The sequence below is a fragment of the Mus musculus genome, chromosome 11, assembly GCF_000001635.26.
Source record: "Mus musculus strain C57BL/6J chromosome 11, GRCm38.p6 C57BL/6J".
Lineage (NCBI taxonomy): Eukaryota > Metazoa > Chordata > Mammalia > Rodentia > Muridae > Mus > Mus musculus.
In genome coordinates, this window is record NC_000077.6 from 48,364,121 (window position 1) to 48,389,120 (window position 25,000).

General features: G+C 41.0%; 1 long non-coding RNA gene across 1 annotated transcript; it reads left to right on the forward strand.

Annotated features, from left to right (window-relative positions):
• The first annotated feature begins 14,179 nt into the window (after positions 1-14,179).
• Gm39818 lies at positions 14,180-20,204 on the forward strand. The gene is made up of 3 exons (XR_879819.1): positions 14,180-14,233; positions 14,358-14,434; positions 19,956-20,204. It is a non-coding gene; the product is annotated as a predicted gene, 39818 (long non-coding RNA).
• Positions 20,205-25,000: the final 4,796 nt, after the last annotated feature.

A 25,000-nucleotide genomic window follows, 5' to 3' on the forward strand; every position in this document is an offset into this window, starting at 1 on the left:
ATACTGACCACTTAATACTTTCTACTAGGGCTGTTCATATAGCTCATTTCTTCATTGTCTAACAGAAGTTTACTTGATCCTTTGGGGCATGTCATGTTTCCTTGATGTTCCTTGTGGCTATGCATTGATTTCTACACACATGTGGATAAAGAAGTATTTATTCAAGTTTCCAAAGACTGGGTTTCTCTTTAAAATGAAAATGAGGTCTTCGATGGTAATCCTGTCCAGATATTCTAGGAGACTATCTGGCATAGTCTCAAAGCATTGAGTCAGTTGAGTATTTTAGCAAGCCAGAAACCCAAAATCACTGTGGTTGGACATGGGTCTAATGGACCCTAAGCTTATGGATACAGTGACCTGCCTGCTGCAGAGGGGTTTCTAGAACCCTTGGGTTGCTGAAGTAAGCCCAGCAGGAATGCAAGCCAGAGACTTAATCCACCATAGAAATGGAAAGGCTGGATCTTTGTGTTCACTCCTTTCCCTGAATTGGGTCTAGATCATTCTGAAGACAGGGTCCTGATTCTGAGGCTCTGGACACCTACTCACAGTCAGTCTCAGAATGGCTGGCCCAATGTTGGGATCCATTACAAACTCCTCCTCTCCCCTGTTCTTTCTATATTCATATCTAAAAGACAGACATAAGTAGTATCTCTATGATCTTCTCCCTGAGGTTAGAAAGGGCAGATAAGGACCTTTGATTGCTACTGTAAGAACTAAGCATACAATCTTTAATAATAGGAGTAGATTATAAATTCCAGCAAAGAAATTCATTCCCTGTGGCTTGAGTAGACCTGGTTACATAGATTGGTAACATGTAAAACTGAAAAAGCAGGGTTTAAAGCATGGAAAAAAAATAGGTTTCATGGTTACAGAGAAACAGCTTAGCAGGTCAAAAGAAAATGATATGGGTTCCTGGCACAGGAGCACCTAATCTTCTTTCACAGGTTCATCATACATGTAGAATTGATCCCAGAACTTCTGTCTGGAAGCAACCAGAGTCTTATTTTCAATGCAACACTCCAATGAGCACTGGATTATGCTCAGCCCACAAAAGACCCACTTTCCCTCCTAGACTTAAGAGATGACCGTTTGCAGGTTAGAACAAGAAATGGGGTACATAATGTATGTTATTGTTCTGTGTTTGATTCTATAAAAACTTCAGCTGGCTGCTATCTTTGACAACATTTATCTAACAAAGAATGAACAGCCTTATCATGACTGGGATACTCACCTCTCTGGGGAAGAACAAGATGGATGAAATAAGACCAAAAATTCACAAAACAACCTCAACAACAGTACCTGAGTCAACAGAGGTAGAGAAGAAGATTCCCAGTGGGAAGAAAAAGACAACCAGGCGATCTCAAAACATCTCCTGACCTTTAGCGAAGAGTGTTTTTCCTTTGTGGAAACCGAGAGGAGAAAGGAATCTGCCCCTATTGTCTTCTTGCTGGACTCATGAAGCCTCACAGCAGAGACACCAGAAGTCCTTGACCTCAAATGTTCTCCAAAATAAGGACAAACTGTTCCCACACAGCTTTCAGACAGTGAAGATTCCAAAGACAATGAAACCTCAGTTTTGTCCTTCACATCAGCTAACCATGGGGATGGGGGTGCTCCTGGGAGAGGCATCCTGAAATGGAGGCTTCAATCCAGAAGGCTAGAACTGAATTTGTCTTTTTTTCTAGGACTCAGCTCCCCCTCACCAAAATGCTGATTTGCAAGCTAACAACCCACCATAAAGGGGAGTAACCTGTCATCCTTAACAACCTCACCTGACAGCACGAGGCTCACCCTTCCCTTCCCTTCCCTTGTTTCTGCTTTCAGCATCTCACTCCTGGGCACTGCTATAAGGGCTGTCTGCTGATGTAGTATTAAGACAGTAAATAAAATGACTTATGTATCATAAAACCTAACTGCCATCTAGGGAACATTTCCAATATAAAGAAATATGTTTATTACACTTCTCCTTCCAACCTAAGCATTTATATGGTTACCTCAGGCCCAGACTTCCTCGTACTTTAAGCCAATCACATTGACTTTCTTAACCTAATTTTCCAACACTGGAAATATTCTGTTCCATTATGTGAAATTTCTTTCATCCCAGCATATAGCTTTCTAAGCATGCAAACCATAGTGTGCCATGGTATTCTGTGATACATGAGTGTGTACCCACATGCATGCACACATACACATGCACATGGACACACTTGCCACCTTTATCTTATCTAGGCCTTCCTTCTTCTCTTGTCCTGCCTTCATATAATAGAACCAGAATCTATTCGGAACAGTTTTGTAGATGGTGAAAGTGACAGAGAGAGAGGTGCATAGATAGTTCTTCAAGAGGAAGAGTGATTGAGCCTAAAAATCGATTATTTTAAAGACAATCACACTGTTAGGATTCACACTTGCTAGCCTGACATCTCAACACACTGTACTCTAAGAATTTCTATCTCTTCCTTTACCCTTGAGATTAATTTCTAAAAGCTCCACTCTGATCTCAGCATCCACTGCCTTCCATATGCTGTTCTCTGGGAAAGTGTAAGAAAAACATCTAATCACACACATACTTTATGCTAGGCTGGAGTGCCCCACATTTTCTTCTCTGGCCAACACATTCTGTATCCTTCTCTCTGCCCAAGCCTCTGTGAAGGGTCTACTGGTCCTGGAGAAGACTTGGGGATCTCTTGGTCTCTAGTGTCAATGGACAGCTCCAACTAGTATCTCCAAAATGTATCCACCTGTCTGTTTTCTTGCTGCTCTGTAATCTCCCATAAGCCAGACCCTTTGGCTTCTCTCTTCCTTCCTCCGGCAACTTCCCCAGAGTCAGACACTTGTGGTATCAGTATGTGATAAATTCTACTGGGTGGCTGACTGGATGGAGCTCCAGGATGATAGTCAGTCCCCATAGCGGTACGAACCTTAGAATGTAAAGCCTGAGAGGAACCACAGATGTGAAGGACTCTATGATCTCTTTCTTTTCTTTTTTAAAGATATATTTTATTCTAAACTCTCTCTCTCTCTCTCTCTCTCTCTCTCTCTCTCTCTCTCTCTCTGTGTGTGTGTGTGTGTGTGTGTGTGTGTGTGTGTGTGTGTGACAGTGAGTGTAGGTACCCACAGGGACCAGAAGAGGGCATCATATCTCCTGGATCTGGAATGATAGGCAATTGTGAGCTGCCCAAAGTGGGTGCTTGGATCCAAGCTCACGTCCTCTGTGAGAGCAGCATGGACTCTCTGAGCTATTAACACCATCATTTCAAAGATGAGACTGACAAAGAAGTGATTTATATAAATCTACGCAGTCCTTCTTCCACTGGACTGTATATCCCCATTCGTTCATAGAGAGTGGAGGAGTATGCATGTGCAGAACACCAGGCCTAGCAGAACTGTAGGAGTAAAAAACAATGCTTCCTCTTGCACTTTACAGTCCTGAGGAAATATAAGCAAGTCCACAGGACCAGGGACAGGGTGAGGCCATTCAAGTCAGGACTGAGTTTTACTATTATTCTAAATTCCTTCTTTTTTCATCAGTGACTTGGACTCTTGTTTTTCATTTTAAGTTTTGAGGTAAAATTGCATTATTTGTTGTGATTTCTGGGATTTGAGCTGCTTTGTACATTGTGTTCCTAAAACAAGTACCTCACTCACCTCAAATTAGTCCCAGATCTATAAAAAACTGAAAATTCCCGGGCTACCTTGCCAGCAGAGTCTTGCCCAACCCGCAAGGGCCCACACGGGACTCCCCACGGGATCCTAAGACCTCTGGTGAGTGGAACACAGCGCCTGCCCCAATCCAATCTCGCGGAACTTGAGACTGCAGTACATAGGGAAGCAGGCTACCCGGGCCTGATCTGGGGCAAGAGTCCCTTCCGCTCGACTCGAGACTCGAGCCCCGGGCTACCTTGCCAGCAGAGTCTTGCCCATAACCCGCAAGGGCCCACACGGGACTCCCCACGGGACCCTAAGACCTCTGGTGAGTGGAACACAGAGCCTGCCCCAATCCAATCGCGCGGAACTTGAGACTGCGGTACATAGGGAAGCAGGCTACCCGGGCCTGATCTGGGGCACAAGTCCCTTCCGCTTGACTCGAGCCCCGGGCTACCTTGCCAGCTGAGTCGCCTGACACCCGCAAGGGCCCACACAGGATTCCACACGTGATCCTAAGACCTCTAGTGAGTGGAACACAACTTCTGCCAGGAGTCTGGTTCGAACACCAGATATCTGGGTACCTGCCTTGCAAGAAGAGAGCTTGCCCACAGAGAATACTCTGCCCACTGAAACTAAGGAGAGTGCTACCCTCCAGGTCTGCTCATAGAGGCTAACAGAGTCACCTGAAGAACAAGCTCTTAACAGTGACAACTAAAACAGATAGCTTCAGAGATTACCAGATGGCGAAAAGCAAACGTAAGAATCCTACTAACAGAAATCAAGACCACTCACCATCATCAGAACGCAGCACTCCCACCCCACCTAGTCCTGGGCACCCCAACACAACCGAAAATCTAGACCCAGATTTAAAAACATTTCTCATGATGATGATAGAGGACATCAAGAAGGACTTTCATAAGTCACTTAAAGAATTACAGGAGAGCACTGCTAAAGAGTTACAGGCCCTTAAAGAAAAGCAGGAAAACACAGCCAAACAGGTAGAAATCATTAAAGAAAAACAGGAAAACACATCCAAACAGGTGATGGAAATGAACAAAACCATACTAGAACTAAAAGGGGAAGTAGACACAATAAAGAAAACCCAAAGCGAGGCAACGCTGGAGATAGAAACCCTAGGAAAGAGATCTGGAACCATAGATGCGAGCATCAGCAACAGAATACAAGAAATGGAAGAGAGAATCTCAGGTGCAGAAGATTCCATAGAGAACATCGACACAACAGTCAAAGAAAATACAAAATGCAAAAGGATCCTAACTCAAAATATTCAGGTAATCCAGGACACAATGAGAAGACCAAACCTACGGATAATAGGAATCGATGAGAATGAAGATTTTCAACTTAAAGGGCCAGCTAATATCTTCAACAAAATTATAGAAGAAAACTTCCCAAACATAAAAAAAGAGATGCCCGTGATCATACAAGAAGCCTAGAGAACTCCAAATAGACTGGACCAGAAAAGAAATTCCTCCCGACACATAATAATCAGAACAACAAATGCACTAAATAAAGATAGAATATTAAAAGCAGTAAGGGAGAAAGGTCAAGTACATATAAAGGAAGGCCTATCAGAATTACACCAGACTTTTCACCAGAGACTATGAAAGCCAGTAGATCTTGGACAGATGTTATACAGACACTAAGAGAACACAAATGCCAGCCCAGGCTACTATACCCAGCCAAACTCTCAATTACCATAGATGGAGAAACCAAAGTATTCCACGACTAAACCAAATTCACACAATATCTTTCCACGAATCCAGCCCTTCAAAGGATAATAACAGAAAAGAAGCAATACAAGGACAGAAATCACGCCCTAGAACAACCAAGAAAGTAATCATTCAACAAACCAAAAAGAAGACAGCCACAAGAACAGAATGCCAACTCTAACAACAAAAATAAAAGGGAGCAACAATTACTTTTCCTTAATATCTCTTAATATCAATGGACTCAATTCCCCAATAAAAAGACATAGACTAACAGACTGGCTACACAAACAGGACCCAACATTCTGCTGCTTACAGGAAACCCATCTCAGGGAAAAAGACAGACACTACCTCAGAGTGAAAGGCTGGAAAACAATTTTCCAAGCAAATGGACTGAAGAAACAAGCTGGAGTAGCCATTTTAATATCGGATAAAATCAACTTCCAACCCAAAGTTATCAAAAAAGACAAGGAGGGACACTTCATACTCATCAAAGGTAAAATCCTCCAAGGGGAACTCTCAATTCTGAATATCTACGCACCAAATGCAAGGGCAGCCACATTCATTAGAGACACTTTAGTAAAGCTCAAAGCATACATTGCACCTCACACAATAATAGTGGGAGACTTCAACACACCACTTTCTTCAAAGGACAGATCGTGGAAACAGAAACTAAACAGGGACACAGTGAAACTAACAGAAGTTATGAAACAAATGGACCTGACAGATATCTACAGAACATTTTATCCTAAAACAAAAGGATATACCTTCTTTTCAGCACCTCACGGGACCTTCTCCAAAATTGACCATATAATTGGTCACAAAACAGGCCTCAATAGATACAAAAATATTGAAATTGTCCCATGTATCCTATCAGACCACCATGGCCTAAGACTGATCTTCAATAACAACATAAATAATGGAAAGCCAACATTCACGTGGAAACTGAATAACACTCTTCTCAATGATACCTTGGTCAAGGAAGGAATAAAGAAAGAAATTAAAGACTTTTTAGAGTTTAATGAAAATGAAGCCACAACGTACCCAAACCTATGGGACACAATGAAAGCATTTCTAAGAGGGAAACTCATAGCTCTGAGTGCCTCCAAGAAGAAACGGGAGACAGCACATACTAGCAGCTTGACAACACATCTAAAAGCCCTAGAAAAAAAGGAAGCAAATTCACCCAAGAGGAGTAGACGGCAGGAAATAATCAAACTCAGGGGTGAAATCAACCAAGTGGAAACAAGAAGAACTATTCAAAGAATTAACCAAACGAGGAGTTGGTTCTTTGAGAAAATCAACAAGATAGATAAACCCTTAGCTAGACTCACTAAAGGGCACAGGGACAAAATCCTAATTAACAAAATCAGAAATGAAAAGGGAGACATAACAACAGATCCTGAAGAAATCCAAAACACCATCAGATCCTTCTACAAAAGGCTATACTCAACAAAACTGGAAAACCTGGACGAAATGGACAAATTTCTGGACAGATACCAGGTACCAAAGTTGAATCAGGATCAAGTTGACCATCTAAACAGTCCCATATCACCTAAAGAAATAGAAGCAGTTATTAATAGTCTCCCAGCCAAAAAAAGCCCAGGACCAGATGGGTTTAGTGCAGAGTTCTATCAGACCTTCAAAGAAGATCTAATTCCAATTCTGCACAAACTATTTCACAAAATAGAAGTAGAAGGTACTCTACCCAACTCATTTTATGAAGCCACTATTACTCTGATACCTAAACCACAGAAAGATCCAACAAAGATAGAGAACTTCAGACCAATTTCTCTTATGAATATCGATGCAAAAATCCTCAATAAAATTCTCGCTAACCGAATCCAAGAACACATTAAAGCAATCATCCATCCTGACCAAGTAGGTTTTATTCCAGGGATGCAGGGATGGTTTAATATACGAAAATCCATCAATGTAATCCATTATATAAACAAACTCAAAGACAAAAACCACATGATCATCTCGTTAGATGCAGAAAAAGCATTTGACAAGATCCAACACCCATTCATGATAAAAGTTTTGGAAAGATCAGGAATTCAAGGCCCATACCTAAACATGATAAAAGCAATCTACAGCAAACCAGTAGCCAACATCAAAGTAAATGGAGAGAAGCTGGAAGCAATCCCACTAAAATCAGGGACTAGACAAGGCTGCCCACTTTCTCCCTACCTTTTCAACATAGTACTTGAAGTATTAGCCAGAGCAATTCGACAACAAAAGGAGATCAAGGGGATACAAATTGGAAAAGAGGAAGTCAAAATATCACTTTTTGCAGATGATATGATAGTATATATAAGTGACCCTAAAAATTCTACCAGAGAACTCATAAACCTGATAAACAGCTTCGGTGAAGTAGCCGGATATAAAATAAACTCAAACAAGTCAATGGCCTTTCTCTATACAAAGAATAAACAGGCTGAGAAAGAAATTAGGGAAACAACACCCTTCTCAATAGTCACAAATAATATAAAATATCTTGGCGTGACTCTAACTAAGGAAGTGAAAGATCTGTATGATAAAAACTTCAAATCTCTGAAGAAAGAAATTAAGGAAGATCTCAGAAGATGGAAAGATCTCCCATGCTCATGGATTGGCAGGATCAAAATTGTAAAAATGGCTATCTTGCCAAAAGCAATCTACAGATTCAATGCAATCCCCATCAAAATTCCAACTCAATTCTTCAACGAATTGGAAGGAGCAATTTGCAAATTTGTCTGGAATAACAAAAAACCTAGGATAGCAAAAAGTCTTCTCAAGGATAAAAGAACTTCTGGCGGAATCACCATGCCAGACCTAAAGCTTTACTACAGAGCAATTGTGATAAAAACTGCATGGTACTGGTATAGAGACAGACAAGTAGACCAATGGAATAGAATTGAAGACCCAGAAATGAACCCACACACATATGGTCACTTGATCTTCGACAAGGGAGCTAAAACCATCCAGTGGAAGAAAGACAGCATTTTCAACAATTGGTGCTGGCACAACTGGTTGTTATCATGTAGAAGAATGCGAATCGATCCATACTTATCTCCTTGTACTAAGGTCAGATCTAAGTGGATCAAGGAACTTCACATAAAACCAGAGACACTGAAACTTATAGAGGAGAAAGTGGGGAAAAGCCTTGAAGATATGGGCACAGGGGAAAAATTCCTGAACAGAACAGCAATGGCTTGTGCTGTAAGATCGAGAATTGACAAATGGGACCTAATGAAACTCCAAAGTTTCTGCAAGGCAAAAGACACCGTCAATAAGACAAAAAGACCACCAACAGATTGGGAAAGGATCTTTACCTATCCTAAATCAGATAAGGGACTAATATCCAACATTTATAAAGAACTCAAGAAGGTGGACTTCAGAAAATCAAACAACCCCATTAAAAAATGGGGCTCAGAACTGAACAAAGAATTCTCACCTGAGGAATACCGAATGGCAGAGAAGCACTTGAAAAAATGTTCAACATCCTTAATCATCAGGGAAATGCAAATCAAAACAACCCTGAGATTCCACCTCATACCAGTCAGAATGGCTAAGATCAAAAATTCAGGTGACAGCAGATGCTGGCGTGGATGTGGAGAAAGAGGAACACTCCTCCATTGTTGGTGGGAGTGCAGGCTTGTACAACCACTCTGGAAATCAGTCTGGCGGTTCCTCAGAAAATTGGACATAGTACTACCGGAGGATCCAGCAATACCTCTCCTGGGCATATATCCAGAAGATGCCCCAACAGGTAAGAAGGACACATGCTCCACTATGTTCATAGCAGCCTTATTTATAATAGCCAGAAGCTGGAAAGAACCTAGATGCCCCTCAACAGAGGAATGGATACAGAAAATGTGGTACATCTACACAATGGAGTACTACTCAGCTATTAAAAAGAATGAATTTATGAAATTCCTAGCCAAATGGATGGACCTGGAGGGCATCATCCTGAGTGAGGTAACACATTCACAAAGAAACTCACACAATATGTATTCACTGATAAGTGGATATTAGCCCCAAACCTAGGATACCCAAGATATAAGATATAATTTGCTAAACACATGAAACTCAAGAAGAATGAAGACTGAAGTGTGGACACTATGCCCCTCCTTAGATTTGGGAACAAAACACCCATGGAAGGAGTTACAGAGACAAAGTTTGGAGCTGAGATGAAAGGATGGACCATGTAGAGACTGCCATATCCAGGGATCCACCCCATAATCAGCATCCAAACGCTGACACCATTGCATACACTAGCAAGATTTTATTGAAAGGACCCAGATGTAGCTGTCTCTTGTGAGACTATGCCGGGGCCTAGCAAACACAGAAGTGGATGCTCACAGTCAGCTAATGGATGGATCATAGGGCTCCCAATGGAGGAGCTAGAGAAAGTAGCCAAGGAGCTAAAGGGATCTGCAACCCTATAGGTGGATCAACATTATGAACTAACCAGTACCCCGGAGCTCTTGACTCTAGCTGCATATATATCAAAAGATGGCCTAGTCGGCCATCACTGGAAAGAGAGGCCCACTGGACTTGCAAACTTTATATGCCCCAGTACAGGGGAACACCAGGGCCAAAAAGGGGAAGTGGGTGGGCAGGGGAGTGGGGGTGGGTGGATATGGGGGACTTTTGGTATAGCATTGGAAATGTAAATGAGTTAAATACCTAATAAAAAATGGAAAAAAAAAACTGAAAATTCAAGTGAGGGAGAGAGCAAATAGCCCATGATATACATCTTTGTGTACACTTTGGAAAACACAGCCTGCCTCACTCATTATCCCCAAGGCAACTTACACTTCCTAAATCCTAAAGCTATCGATAAAGTGTTTCCATTTAGTGGGTCATTTCTATAGTTCTTTACTAGTTATGCAGAGTTAATTTTTGCATGAAGTCTCAAGTTTGTAGGTCACATAAATGAACAACTCCTAGAATGTGATCTGTGGCACAAGGAGGGTACCATGGGGTTGGGAGACATCCATCAAGCAGGAGTTCTGCTTGCATGTTACTTCTAGTGCTGCTCTTCTGAAGTGGTCCAGTACTGCATCACTACAAATGATGATACCAACACTGAAATATGTTCAAGGTCAAAGGGAGAAAATGAGACCGAGTAAAAAGGCCAAGTGATCACTGCAAGCAGTCAATTTCTGAGACCACTAAGAAGAGAGTAAATTTGCAGGTTGTATGCTTAGTAGCTTACACACCCTCCCTGTACAGAGTCCTTGCCATGCTAATGTGGAATACAGGTGCCCTCTGACTCTAAGGTGGCCCATTGACCCAGTAGTTAGAAATAAGGGCAGAGTCAAATTTGTGAATCTTATTTTGATATACCAGTGACCTGCAGAATTACCTTGTGCAAGCAACTTGACCTTTTTATGTGTCGATCAAAGAGCTATGTGGCTACTACATTTCCAGAAACCTGTTAGAAGCTGAATGCTTTCAAAAAACAAATAAACAAGATGAGACTTTTTTTCTAAAGGACTGCTGAATGCTGGGCTGCAGTGCTCAAGACAATCTTAATTAGTGGGTGGGCGTAACAAAGAGCAATGAAGGGTCCTGTTGTAGGAAGACTGCTCGGCACAGGTCTCCAAAGCAGTGTACTGCAGCCTACCCACATCTGCACTAAAACAAAGAGTCCAGCAGGGAAGATGGCTCAGAGGGTAAGGGCACTTGCTGTACAAGCGTGAGAACCTGAGGCCAAATCTCAAGCACTCATATAAAATAAGATTAGTGAAAAATAAATAAGACTTCTTTGTATTACTATTAAAAACTGATATCATCCTAGCATTAAACTTCATGGAATATTGGCATTGATTTTTTTTTTTTCCAACACAGTACACATACCTGGATTAAAATGCCCACAAGTTACTGGAAAGCTACTGTGTGTAGATGAGTCTTTTAGTGACCTATGTCAGGTTTGTCATATGGGCTTTTTCTGAGGATTAAGACAACACATAAGACTATGTATATATCAGGGATGTAGGGAAAACACTAAATACAAATAGGAAGGGAGAAAATGATCAAAGAGAGAAGACTTTTTAATCCATTTTAAGGCTCTTCCCAATACCTAGAATGATGTTCAGGATGTAGCAGGCATGGCCAGATGATTGAATGGATAAATGATTATACATGCCAAGTACTATACTAAATAGATGAAAGGGGACAGAAAAGGAGTGTGAAATAAAGGCAGCAGTAAAAAGACAGGTTCCCATCCCATGGGGACCAGGGCATTTATTAGTGTCCACAAGTTTATGTGTATTCTGACCTCTAGCTACTCCTTGCACAAAACATGCCCTGTGAGTTCTATTCCTCAGAACTTTATCCTCTGAGAAGATTCTTTGTCATTGTCTCTCAAGGCTAACCTGGACATTGCATTGCAAGTGCCACCCTGCCCCTATAGCATGCATGACCACCTATGTGTAAACATTACTTGGCAATTTTTTCCTCCTTCACCTGATTACAAGAAGGAAAGTACATAAGTTATGAATGTAACTCAGCTTGTAAATTAGAATTAGAACCAACAAAGCCCTGAGTTTGTTCTATCACATGGTATAAACCTGGGAACAATGCAAGCATATAATCCAAGAATTTGAGAAGTGGAAGCAGGAAGACCAGAAGTTTGAGGTCACTCTTAGCCATATTAACACTTTTGAGACCAGCCTGAACTACACGAGACCCTGTCTTGAAAATAAAATGAGGAGTGCATCTATCCACAGGTACAATGTCAGGGTGCGGCTATCACAACAGTAGTGTGACATAAATTTCTAGACTATTTGTTTATGTACCTGGTTCGTAGTTTGTGATGTACAGCCTACTGGTTAATCATCATAAGCTGTGGAATCAAGAGTGTCTTCTCATTTTAGACCCAAGCATTTTGTTTCCAAGTGTCCTCCAAGGCCTCTTGTCTAGAGAAGGGATACCCATCAACACAGGAGTTCAATGTCATTTTGTCCCTGATGACCAGATGGCCTAGGTTTCTTCAGAGGGTATGGGAGTTGACAAACCTTTCAACCTTATACTGTCAATGTAAATTACTAAGCTGTGTGTATAACATAAACTTTGCTTTTTATCCCACTGGAATCCAGTGTGTTTGTCAAATCACTGACCACATGTCACATTCCTGCAACTCTAGCAAAGATCACGTCTGGAATAGCAGTGAGCATTTGGGGCATATGTGTGGATGGGTTTGAGAAGGTCTTTTTCTTCACTTTCAGGGAACATCCAGTTTACTACTGGACATACTAGAGAGTTTGTAGACAAAACATTGACCCTGCTGGTCTGGAATCACATAGAAACTTAAAGGTGACTGTGATAAGAGCCAGGTCTTTCATTGTTCTGCAATGAAATCCTGCCTTTGATTTGGGAAAAGGGTGGGATTTCAATCACAGAGCTTCCTGTTAGCCATCATCACCATAACAACCCTGTGTATAGTTTACTTTAAGGGTGAGGAAAAATAACTTCTAGGGTTTACTGTTGCCATAATGAACCTGCTACAAATTGAACCTTAGACAGGACTGTATTCTCTGAATCCCATATTCATCTGCTCTCAATCTCCAGATCTCTCAGTAGGTCCCTAAATATCAATGGTAAGGTTGAGCCCTTTATGCAGTCAAAGTTTGAGCTTTCCTGTCTCCAGCATACAGTCACCAGTGTAAAGGGCTAAGAGTCTATGAGGGAAGCCTTAGTAACACCTTCTCCGTGTGTATTTTCCACAGAGTCTTAGAATTCTCCTGGGAACCTATCTCTTCTCTAATCAATGGATTTCAGCTTTAAAAACAGAAACAAAACTAGGTCAGGACTGGAAACAGATCAAATGATCAAGGCTCTTTTGGAGCAACCTTCCACAGCTTCCTGGGGTTTCTTTTATAAACCCTATGACTGAATGAAACACCCCATTGCAAACCACAGCTCAGACTCTGCATTGAATTAAGCAGATCCCAGCTTTCACTGGGTCAGAACCTCTGTATTGTCTATCACTCTGACCTTGCAACTCATTATGATAATTGTGACTGCTGTTGTTTCTGGGCTTTGTCCCTCCCATTGCAGCCAAAGAGCCTACTTGTGTAATAGCATCCCCTGACCCTCATACATTTTTTTTTTAAAGAGCTATGGCTAAGAATTAAACTGGGAAGGTAGTAACTTGAGGAGTTTTGGGGGTTTTTTTGTTTTTGTTTTTTGTTGTTGTTGTTTTGTTTTTTTTTTTTTTTGGAAAGAGTCATTAGCATTTCTCCTGATCTATCATCTCCATTCTCCCTTATCACATAGCTTCCCAGGAGAGATTGAGGGGAATCTACTGAAGATCAGGAGAAATTGTAGGACAAGAGAATCTAAAGGCTGGAATCTGGCTGAGAAAGCCACCTCAAGGGGCTCTAGGAGTTCACCCTCAAAAGTCAGAGGAGTGAGTGTACTTGGAAGATATTCATGAGCTCTAAGGAAGACAAAGAGAAGCAACCCACAGTATTCCGTCATTAAACTGTTTTAGCTGAAAGCACAGTCTGGATGGGGAGAAGCTGTCAGGGAACTAGGCTGAACCATGCATTTCCCTGGGAATGATGGTAGAGATGCAAAACAACACATTTAGGTTGGGGGCGGGGGGTGTTTTGTTTTGCTATGCTTATATGTATTCCTTGCTTTGCAGTAATCCTAGCAAAGTGACCTAGCTAGATATGGTATAGACTCCATAGAAACCACTAACTCCCAAGAAGTCAGTTCTGACGGTTCACTAAGTCCAAGCAAAGGTCACATTTAATCACTTGTCAGAGTGTAAAGAACCGACCGATACTAGCCTACTCTTTCAACTTTGTACCCTTGAGGAAAGCAAACATCTACCCACTCACCACCAATAGCTGGAGACCCACAAGGTAAGCTAAAAAACAAATTGAAGGAAAAAGCATACAATTTTATCAATATTTGTGTGGATAACAGTTCAAAAAGGAAAAGTGAAACACAAGCACACTTTGGGGTTTGTTTATCCTTTTATTGCAGGAGAAGATATGTGGGCTTCGACGGAAGGCAAATCATGGGGAGATGGCTGAGAAATCCATGTTGGAACGTAACAAGAGGTAAACTGCTCTGGTAAAGTCTGTTTATACACAGTTAACTTGGTTCCAGTGTCTCATCTTCAATAACATTCTCTTCTGCCTGGAATAAGCGGCACCTTCCTCAAGACAAAATCTGTGTTCTGCCTTTAGACAGATGATACCAAGGCAGTGAATGCTTCTCACCTCTGCTGATTTGCAATTGCCTTTAGTTTAAAAATGACCCTGGCATAAACTTAGTATGTTTCAGATGGACATATTCTAATTCCCTTCACTCTCCTCTCTCCTAAACTGAATCCTTTAGGGGTCAAGTGTAGATTAAGAAAATAATAGCAAAGTAGAGAATGAAAACCCTGCCCAGACAGACCCAAGCTTTAGGTGGAAGCAAGACATATTAATCAAAGAATGATTTGGGGGAAAAAAATGAAACAACTTCCAGGCTCTTTGTGATCTAAGAGCATGGAGACAGGCTATAAAAACTGCCTGATCTTCCCAGGCACCTGGGAGAATCTCCTGGCCTTGTGAGACTGTTTCTATGTACAATCCTGTGCACTTGTGGCCACTTCAACCAGAGGAGAGTTGAGGGTACGAAAGTAGGCAAAACAGAGTTGTCTGTGGGTTGTGTTTTCTGAGTCCCACCTGAATAGTATAGTACTGCTTTAACTTTTTTCTTAAAATTAATTTTAGAGCAATTACATTTTGTAGCTATCATCTTGAACTCCCTGTTTATCTTGTGGGAGTGGAGAATATTAATATTTGGGAAGTGTTTATTGATTTTTTTTCTTCTATGTCTTAGAATGGATTTGGGGTATATGAGATTTCTATTGTCTGTTTTATTTTGTTTTGTCTTCCTTGCAGCTGCTCTTAAAAGTACAAACGCTACTGAATTGTATAACTTATACATCTCAGGGCTCTGGGTTAACCATCCGACACTGTAAAAAAACCATTTTGAAATGTTTCTCCTGGCTTTTCTATGGGCTTTCTAGTCCAGGGAGAAAAGCCAGGGCGTTGCTCTGAAGTTCTCAATTCTCTCTTCAAATGTACAGCAAACACAGGCAGAATAACTAGGGGAAAACATGACTTTTTTAGATGTCTTAATAAATTCAATCCTTTACAGAAATCCTCACATAGTAACAGTTAAATGAAGCCACTAAACCAGTTCCATCTTTGAGAACAGAGGCTGAAAGAGCTAAGGGGAGGGGAGAGTGATCTAGATCTCTTCAGGACAATGAGATTTCATTACCACTATTCTCCTAGAGTCAACTAGTAAAGTGGTGGGCAGCTTAATTACATTTTTTGTTTAAATCCCAAGTATAGTAACAATGCCCATCACACAGGAAATGCTCAATACCCATGTGTTAGATAAACAGCAGATGCAATGTAGAATCCTGGTACTCAGATGCCAGCAAAAATACAGTGTATTGTATCCTCTAGTTACCAATACAGCAGTAAGAGCTGTATAGACATGCTGAGCAGAAATGATTGGTTAAAATAATGATCTAGATATCCACTTCTCCCTGATCTGTTGCATTGTGGTTTTTATGATGCTTACTATTGTATAAAATCACCTTGTTCATTTTATCTTCAATATACCTTAAAATGTTTGTGTTATAAATACCTATATTCACTGTATTTACACATAAACAAGCAGGTTGGTGACTAGCATCACTCCTTGGTCTTCTGCTCTCATCTTTTCAGACAAGCCTGGGTCTTTGATCCAGATACAGCCATGTTTAACCTCTATGAATACTCTGGTTTGTTGGCCAGTCTGACCTTCTAGTTTTAGGCCAGAGTAGATGAAAACAGGAAGAAGTGGTTGTAACTGTACAGGAAGGAATGAATGTGAAAGGAGGAGATAGGATAGGGCAGGGAGGAAAGTTGTTGAACAAAAAGGCAGTATCCTTGGGTTGGAGTATGGGTCTTGGGCCCTGGGGGAGCACCCACACACCCTCAGAAAACAGCATTGCCTTCGCCTAGAATGGAGTGAGGGTGGGAAAATGTAACCTCTTTGGATGGAGCTAAGGTCACGGGTTCTTGAGAAGACTCTGTGATAGTAATCGTCACCCAGACAGGGATGAAAACACAGAAACTTCTGTGTTCAGAATACACCTAAGTAGCAATACAGAGGGTGAATGAACAGAAGTACCATGGGGAACAATTCTTTATCCCACAATGCCATAGATAACATGGATCAAAGACTTACTGTTGTCCAGAAACGACACTGAGTGCTTTACACATTGACAGACGTTATATTTGTGGACCTGTGAACTGGGGCCTTGTTTTCAGATGGAGGGTTTTCCAAAGCCTTTGACCTAATAACTCAGCTTCTAAAACTACCCCCTTCAAAAATAATATCTACTATAAGGGCCTTCACCCACTAAGATACTTAGCAACATGGTATTTATTATTTCAAAATGTAAAGGATAGTATAACTATGTGTCCAATGAAAGAAAAACATTTGGAATATATCTAAAGTAAAGAATTTTTTATATGGGTCAAAAATGCTGTTTTAACAACATGGAGAACTCCAGCAGAGGCTTGGCGTAGCAAGTTCTCACACCCGTCCCAGCTTGCTTTCTAACAAAGGTTAAAAATATTCTAAGTTTTCAAAGTATGAGCAACTTTTTGACAAAAAGTGGCAAATCCTCTACATTTTAGTGAAATTACAAAATAGAAAACATCCCATTCAGAATGGTCACAACAGCACAAATTTAAAACCACACATAGAGGATTTTCTGGCTTGAAATAGCAAGCTGAATATACATCATTATTTTTTGTCAGAAAAGATATTTGATATATAAAAATAAAATTAAATGGGAGCCACATGCATTCAATCAGAAAAGTTCACTATGAATTTAGACAACTATGAGCAAATAGCACCTTCAAGCCCCATCACAATATGGACAAAAGCCCTTGGTATAGTTTTATTTGCAAGCATTTCTCACTGAGCCTTACACAGCCTAGATATCCAACGCTATTATCCATTTAGAGGAAGCCAGAGTCCTAAAGTGGCTCCTTGAAGGGCAGTTTCTTGTATGTGGGACTGGGAAAAAAATCAGAACATGTCTGCCACGTTCTCCCACTAGAAAACAGACACAGCGAAAAGCAAAGACTGCAGCTTTGAGGAAGCTGCTCCACCCAGTCTGAATGTCAGAGAGGGAGCAATAATCACACCTAATTGAAAGTTTCCATATGGCCATGACTGTAATGGTATACAAGCAACTATAGTGTGTACAAAAAGGCATGCCTACGAAACAAGAATAAGACATATTTACTTTTACTGACTTCATTAGGTAGCAATGTCTTGTTAGATTTTTGAGTATTTCAAAGTATACTTGGACTGAACATATATAGCTGAATGTTTATTAAAGCACAAATAACGTATATACATGCATGCACACACATTTAGACTACGAACTCATCTAAAATATAAGAACAAAAAAATGATTCTGATAGAGAGTTCATTTCAGAAAGACTGACCAGCTGTTGACCCTGGTCATAACAATCAGGTGGAAGGAGAGCCCTGCTGCCATTAACACCAGAAATCCCAAATAATGACTAATTAAAATGAAGGTCCAGCGGGTGCTCTGGGAGAGAAATGGCCTGTGCTATGAACAATGAGGGGAACTAAGTGAACCTGACCCTCAGATCTTAGAAGAGTGAACCCCATGCAGGCCTTATTAATTATAATGAGACGTTGGTAGGGCACACATAAACGACCAATCATTTGAACCTACAAGTACTCCGTATCATGATAGCAAGACAATGAGATAAGTAAGGTTTCCCTGCAAAGCCTTGGGGAGCTGTCTAATGTAATAACAAATAGCTTGCGCTTTTGTATCACTTTTTACCTTATTAACAAGCCTCAGGACCTAACCAGTTAGGCTCCCTATAAAGAACCTAAAACTTATTTTTTTAGACTTTTTTTATTAGATATTTTCTTTTTTAACATTTTAAATATTATTCCCTTTCCTGGTTTCCCCTCTGAAAACCCCCTATCCCCTTCCCCCTCCCCCTGTTCACCAACCCACCTACTCCCACTTCCTGGCCCTGGCATTCCCCTACACTGGGGCATAGAGCCTTCACAGGACCAAGGGCCTCTCCTCTCATTGACGACCAGCTAGGCCATCCTTTGCTCCATATGCTGCTGGAGCCATGAGTCCCACCATGTGTTTTCTTTGGTTGGTGGTTTAGTCCCTGGGAGCTCATCCACCTCTGTATTTGCCAGGCATTGGCAGAGCCTCTCTGGAGGCAGCTATAACAGGCTTCTGTCAGCAAGTACTTGCTGGCATCCACAATAGTGTCTGGGTTTGGTGACTGTATAAGGAATGGATCCCCAGGTGGGGCAGTCTCTGGATGGTCATTCCTTCAGTCTCTGTTCCACACTTTGTCTCTGAAACTCCTTCCATGGCTATTTTGTGTCCACTTCTAAGAAAGATCAAAGCACCCACACTTTGATCTTCCTTCTTTTTGAGTTTCATGTGGTCTGTGAATTGTATCTTGGGTAATCCGAGCATCTGGGCTAACATCCACTTATCAGTGAATGCATACCATGTGTGTTCTTTTGTGATTGGGTTACCTCACTCAGGATGATATTTTCTAGTCCCATCCATTTGCCTAAGAATTTCATAAATTCATTGTTTTTAATAGCTGAGTAGTACTCCATTGTGTAAATGTACCACATTTTCTGTATCCATTCCTCTGTTGAGGGGCATCTGGGTTCTTTCCAGCTCCTGGCTATTATAAATAAGGCTGCTATGAACATAGTGGAGCATGTGTCCTTATTACATGTTGGAGCATCTTCTGGGTATATGCCCAGGAGTGGTGTTACCTGGAGAGTGGGTCCTCAGATAGTACTATGTCCAATTTTCTGAGGAACTGCCAAACTTCTCTAAAATTGTTTTTCCTTCTTATTACGATGGGAATGATTATAACCCTAAAAGACATAAAACAATAGCTGCATAAGTGACTTCAATTTTAGTATAGTAAGTGTAAGCAATTCTCTTTAAATAAAAGAAGGCATTGATGACATCTACAGCTTAAATTGAAATTTTAGTCAGACTATAAAGTTTGGACTGATGGTCATTAACATGTGCATGCATGTGCATGCACCTTTTCTTCCATCACTTAAGGACTTACAATATTTCAGACATATCCAACCTGCAACCCAGGGGCCAAATGCACCTCAGGATGGCTATGAAGATGGCCCAAGATTAAACTGTGAACTTAGTTCAAACGTTGTAAGAGCTTTTGCATGTGAGCATGAACTTTGTACATGGCAATATCATATTTCAATGTCCAAAGTTTGGACCCCCTGCCAGATGTACTCACCTTGTAACTTAAAAGAAGTGTATTCCAATTTTATAACCAATATTTAAATTGGAGGAAATATGTTTTATTAAAGATTCAGTCTATCAATTCTGTTAGTAGTATACAAATATTGAGAAGTATTAAGAATATTTATAATTAAGTTGATAAAATTCAAAAATTGGGCTTCACATAAAGAACAAATCAGTGTTTTATACTTTTCTGTTTTGTTTTTTAGGCACAAAGATTTCTTTGCTACTAACAAGTTTATTTATAGATATTGTTTTCTCATTCAAAGAAGTTAAAATGATGGAAAAAAATGAAAATGCATATGTAGGACTGCGAAAGGCAGCCTGGTTTCTGGTTGAGCTAAGGCTTGAAACCCTGGTGACCCTACAAGGAACAGTAAGAGTTTTGCCACACTCCTGGACACCAGGCTCCTGACACAAGGCCACATCCCTCCATAATTTTGTGAACATCAGTCAGGTAAGGGCAATGCCCCAAGCCCCTTCACAGTTAGAGGACGTGACCTGTGGTCATGTAGCCTCAAGACAGATCTCCATTTTAATGAGGTACCTAAAGGCCTAGAGGCTTAGCCAATAAATTCCTTTTCCCAGACACTCCTCCCTGCAAGTGGTATTTAACCTCAGGCCCGCCCTGAGAAAGTGGGGTACGGTTTCACTCATCACCACTCTCCATCATGACAATAACTGCCTTGAAACCATGGACGGTCTCTTTTCATGGGGATCTGCAATGGGGAGGAATGGAATAGGTCTTCACCTAAAAAGCCTGCCACCTAATCTCCCACAGAAAGCCTTGCAGTGCTCTCAGTCCTGGCTTCCACCAAGCCAAGCTGTCCACCGAGCAAGCCAAGGTCTCTCCTCCCCGTGGGACCCAGCCAGAACTCTCCCCTCTTTTCCCCTTTGGCCCCCAGGCTACATCCAGCCCATGGGCCCCCACTCTGTTCTCAGCTCTTCCACAGCATCCAGCAGCACTTGGGGTGCCCAAGAACCTGAGAACCAGATGGACCTCTGTGCAGACCCGGGGACCCCCAAGCCAGCTCCATCAGTCCCCAGGACCTCTCTGAGGTCCCCCACCCTCCGGACTGATGTCCAGTGACTTCACATAGCCCTACACCGCCTGGCCCTGGCATGGGGTAAATGCAGTCAAAACTCCTGCATACAGCCTCCACCAGTGGCCCAAGCCCTGTGGCAGAATGGACAAGGGACACCCATAACCCAACATGCATAGGGCTGAGAATACAGCTTCCTAGCAGACAGTATGAGCAAGGCCGTGGGTTCAGTCTCCAACAATGAAAATCAAAGTATGTCTTGACTTACAACAAGAAGAGAAAGAGGGCAAAGAGGTGTATTTTGAATTCTTTCTTGAGGGCAAGGGGATATGAAGAAGTGGCAGTGAGGGGCAAAGAGTGGGGAGTGGGGAGGACAGAGAGCAAACCTCAGACGGACAGGTCCTCATACCCACCTCGACTCCAAAACCTCCCAAAAAGAAATTGAAGGGAACATCTGAGAATAGGTTGACTGGTGAGAATATCCAAATACTTTCTTATGGAAGCAAGAAAAGAGACAGCAAAATTCAAGGAAATTAAGTACCCAGAATGGAGTTTAAAGCATTGGGAGACAAGCTCTCAGATAAGCTGCATCTCCCCTGTGTCCAAAACTCCTTCCCAATAGGCAACTGGTTATCCTGCTATAAGGCTTACCTGAAAGAATTTGTAATCCTTATTTTTACCATTCCTTTTTTTTTTTAAAGTAGCATGAGCACTAATAAATTTAGAGTTGGTGAGAATTCTCAGCCCTAGCCCTCCACACTAAGCCCGGTTGGAAAGATTCGAAGATGTAGAAAATGTTGAAAAACTGGACAGGTGGTGTGGGTCCTCTGGCCTAGCATTCAGTGCTTTCAGTAATTAGTTCATTGTTCCACCCACAATCCCAGAGCAAGACACAAAATGTGCAAGGTCAATACCATGAACATCTTCACAAACACCAATTCTGAAGACTCATGTCTTAGGGTTTCTATCTGTGATGAAACATCCTAACTAAAATACGTTGAGGAGAGGGTTATTTAGCTTACACTTCCCTATCATCATCAGAAAAAGTCAGGATACGAACTCAAACAAAGCAGGATCCTGAAGGCAGGAGCTGATGCAGAGGCCATGGAGGGCTGCTGCTTACTGGTTTATTCCTCCTGGATCGCTCAGCCTGCTTTCTTATAGAACCCAGGACCACCAGCCCAGAGATGGCATCACCCACCCAAAATGGGAGGGGCTTTCACCATAAATTACTAATTAAGGCAATGGCCTAGAGCAGGGTAATTTTCTCAATTGAGTTTCAGATAACTCTAGCCGAGTCAAGTGGACATGAAACTAACTACCATCAAATGCTTTTACCAGACTCTGGTATCAAATTCAGAGGCCTTCCCATGATCAAATCCATAAGACAAATTCTTTATGCATTTCAAAAAAAAACCTCTACATCATTCATTCATGGCCATAAAATAACCATTGCTTAAATAAACAAGATTCAAAATCTTTCACTGGGATTGAGATGAACACAATCTGTCAACTAAAAAGAAAAGTGCAGAGAAATATGAAAGGCTAGGCTTTCCCCCTCCCCCTGCTCTGTGTGTGTGTGTGTGTGTGTATGTGTGTGTGTGTGTGTGTGTGTGTGTGTGTGTGTGTGTAAATAAACTGTCCACTAACCAACGTTCATGACTTCCAGCAATCCTCTACAACAATCAAGCTGTCTTTTCAGAAGCAAGCTTGACTATCAGGCCTCACCTAAGATGAACTTCAGTATTTGCACAATCTCATGAACATCCATCCCCTTCTCTGGGCCTTTGTTCTCATAGATGACCAGAGAAGGGACTGGGTGATACAGAGAATGCTAATATCCTTTATAATTTTTATTTGTATACTTATTTGCTGTTTTAATGCATAATCAGCATACAGATGCTAGGTTTCACTAAGGTATTCTCAAACAAAGTTTGGCTTTGTTGGTTCTCCTCCATTCCCTTCCCCATTCTTACCCTTCCATGCCCAGCCTCCTCTACCACCTCCTTTCCTCCATCCTGTTGTATATCCTCTTGCCCTATCACACCTTCTTCAATATCTCTTTCTCCCTCTAGCTTGTTTCTAGCTCCATAGTCTATAGCTACACTCACGCCCTCTCATATACTTACATATAACAGTCAAAGTTAAATTCAGCATGTAAGAAAGGCACAATTTTGTCTTTTTTAATCTGGGTTACTTCATTTAATATAATACCTTCAGATCATGCACTTTGCTAAAAAAAAAAATCATAGTTTCATTGTTCTTAGTTGAGTGAAGTCCCGTGGTATATATCTACCACATTTCCAGTATCCATCCATGTCTCGGTAGACATCTAGGCTGGTTCCACTTCTTTGCTACTATGAAGGATCCAACAATGAACATGAATATGCTTCTACCCTAAAAACTTTTAAAGTGATTCCTGCTATTTCTACGTAGTCAATACTCATTTATAGAATGGATCTTCTTATTTCTATAAACACAACCCCAGTCTTTGTGGGGGAAATGAACTTTCAATCAAAACCTAAAACAGCTACAATCAGCATCTTTGGGACAATAAAGTTTAAATAAGGAACATTTGGTCTTCTCCATGAAATAAAGGTTCAGCTATGAAAAAATCCACTACCTCAAATAATATGAATGTCACTACAGAGTGAAGGGACTTCAGGCTTTTGTGGTGTCTTAATGAGAATGAGCTCCAAAACAAGATTGACTATAGATATACTACCAACGGACTTCAGCTGGGGATCACCTTGACTCTGTAAAGTTTATTGAATGTCAAGATTGTGAAAATGCCTATTTGTGAAGCTATGAAATATACCAAAGATACATTACGGTCTGTATCCTAGGATTAATTGTAGAGAAGAGTTACCATTGGATGAAGTTTATATTTGTTCCTGACTATACTCCAAACCAGCTTTGTGGCTTTAGCCAACTTCCAAATTTTCAACTGTGTATATGGCAATAATAAGAGATAGTAGTGTATGTAAAGAATATTGTACAATGTCTCGGTCACAGGGAATTCTCATCAAATAGGAATCACATATAAGTGAGGAGAAAATAACACATACAGATACACTAAGCAGGTTACTCTAAATAAGGACAAGATGGAGTTAGTGTTATAAAAACAGGTACTAGTGAAATGTCAAGGGAGCACAGAGCACGAGGAAGCAGAGTCAACAGCATGTAGTAAGGACGATAAAACAGCTAGGAGAAAATTGTAATCAGCTTCCAAACGCTGACACCATTGCATACACTAGCAAGATTTTATCGAAAGGACCCAGATGTAGCTGTCTCTTGTGAGACTATGCCGGGGCCTAGCAAACACAGAAGTGGATGCTCACAGTCAGCTATTGGATGAATCACAGGACTCCCAATGGAGGAGCTAGAGAAAGTACCCAAGGAGCTAAATGTATCTGCAGCCCTATAGGTGGAACAACATTATGAACTAACCAGTACCCCGGAGCTCTTGACTCTAGCTCCATATGTATCAAAAGATGGCCTAGTCGGCCATCACTGGAAAGAGAGGCCCATTGGACACGCAAACTGTATATGCCCCAGTACAGGGGAATGCCAGGGCCAAAAAAAAAAAAAAAAAATGGGAATGAGTGGGTAGGGAAGTGGGGGGGAGGGTATGGGGGACTTTTGGAATAGCATTGGAAATGTAATTGAGGAAAATATGTAATAAAAAATATTAATTAAAAAAAACAGCTAGGAGAAAAGAGAGTGAAAGACAAAGTTCTGGTTTATTTCTTTTCCTGGGACCCAAGACCAAACCCATGTCATTTTGAATTTTCAACATAAAATATCTATAGCATCAGAAAATTCATAAAATCATAGTTGGCAAAACATTTTGGATGATACTGTGACCACATAGAGTAACAAAATAGACCCTAGTGGTTTTCAAAGTCAGGCAAATAATTATACTACATAATTAATAAATAAGCTATACTTGGTTGTCACACTATAATACATTGGTCCTTTGAACCTTAAGAGTTAAAAAAAAAAGCATAGAATTTATTGTGCATTTTCTCATATAGTTAGAGTGATCAAAGATTTATTCTTACCCAGTTTTCCAACTAATGGCTAACTGTTGACACTATAAAGTACCTATTATTTAAAAATCTCATTTCATATATGTATGCGGTTAATCTCAGAAGGGCCAATAACATTCCCAAAGTCATAGCTAGTACATGATAAGGGGATCTTATCAG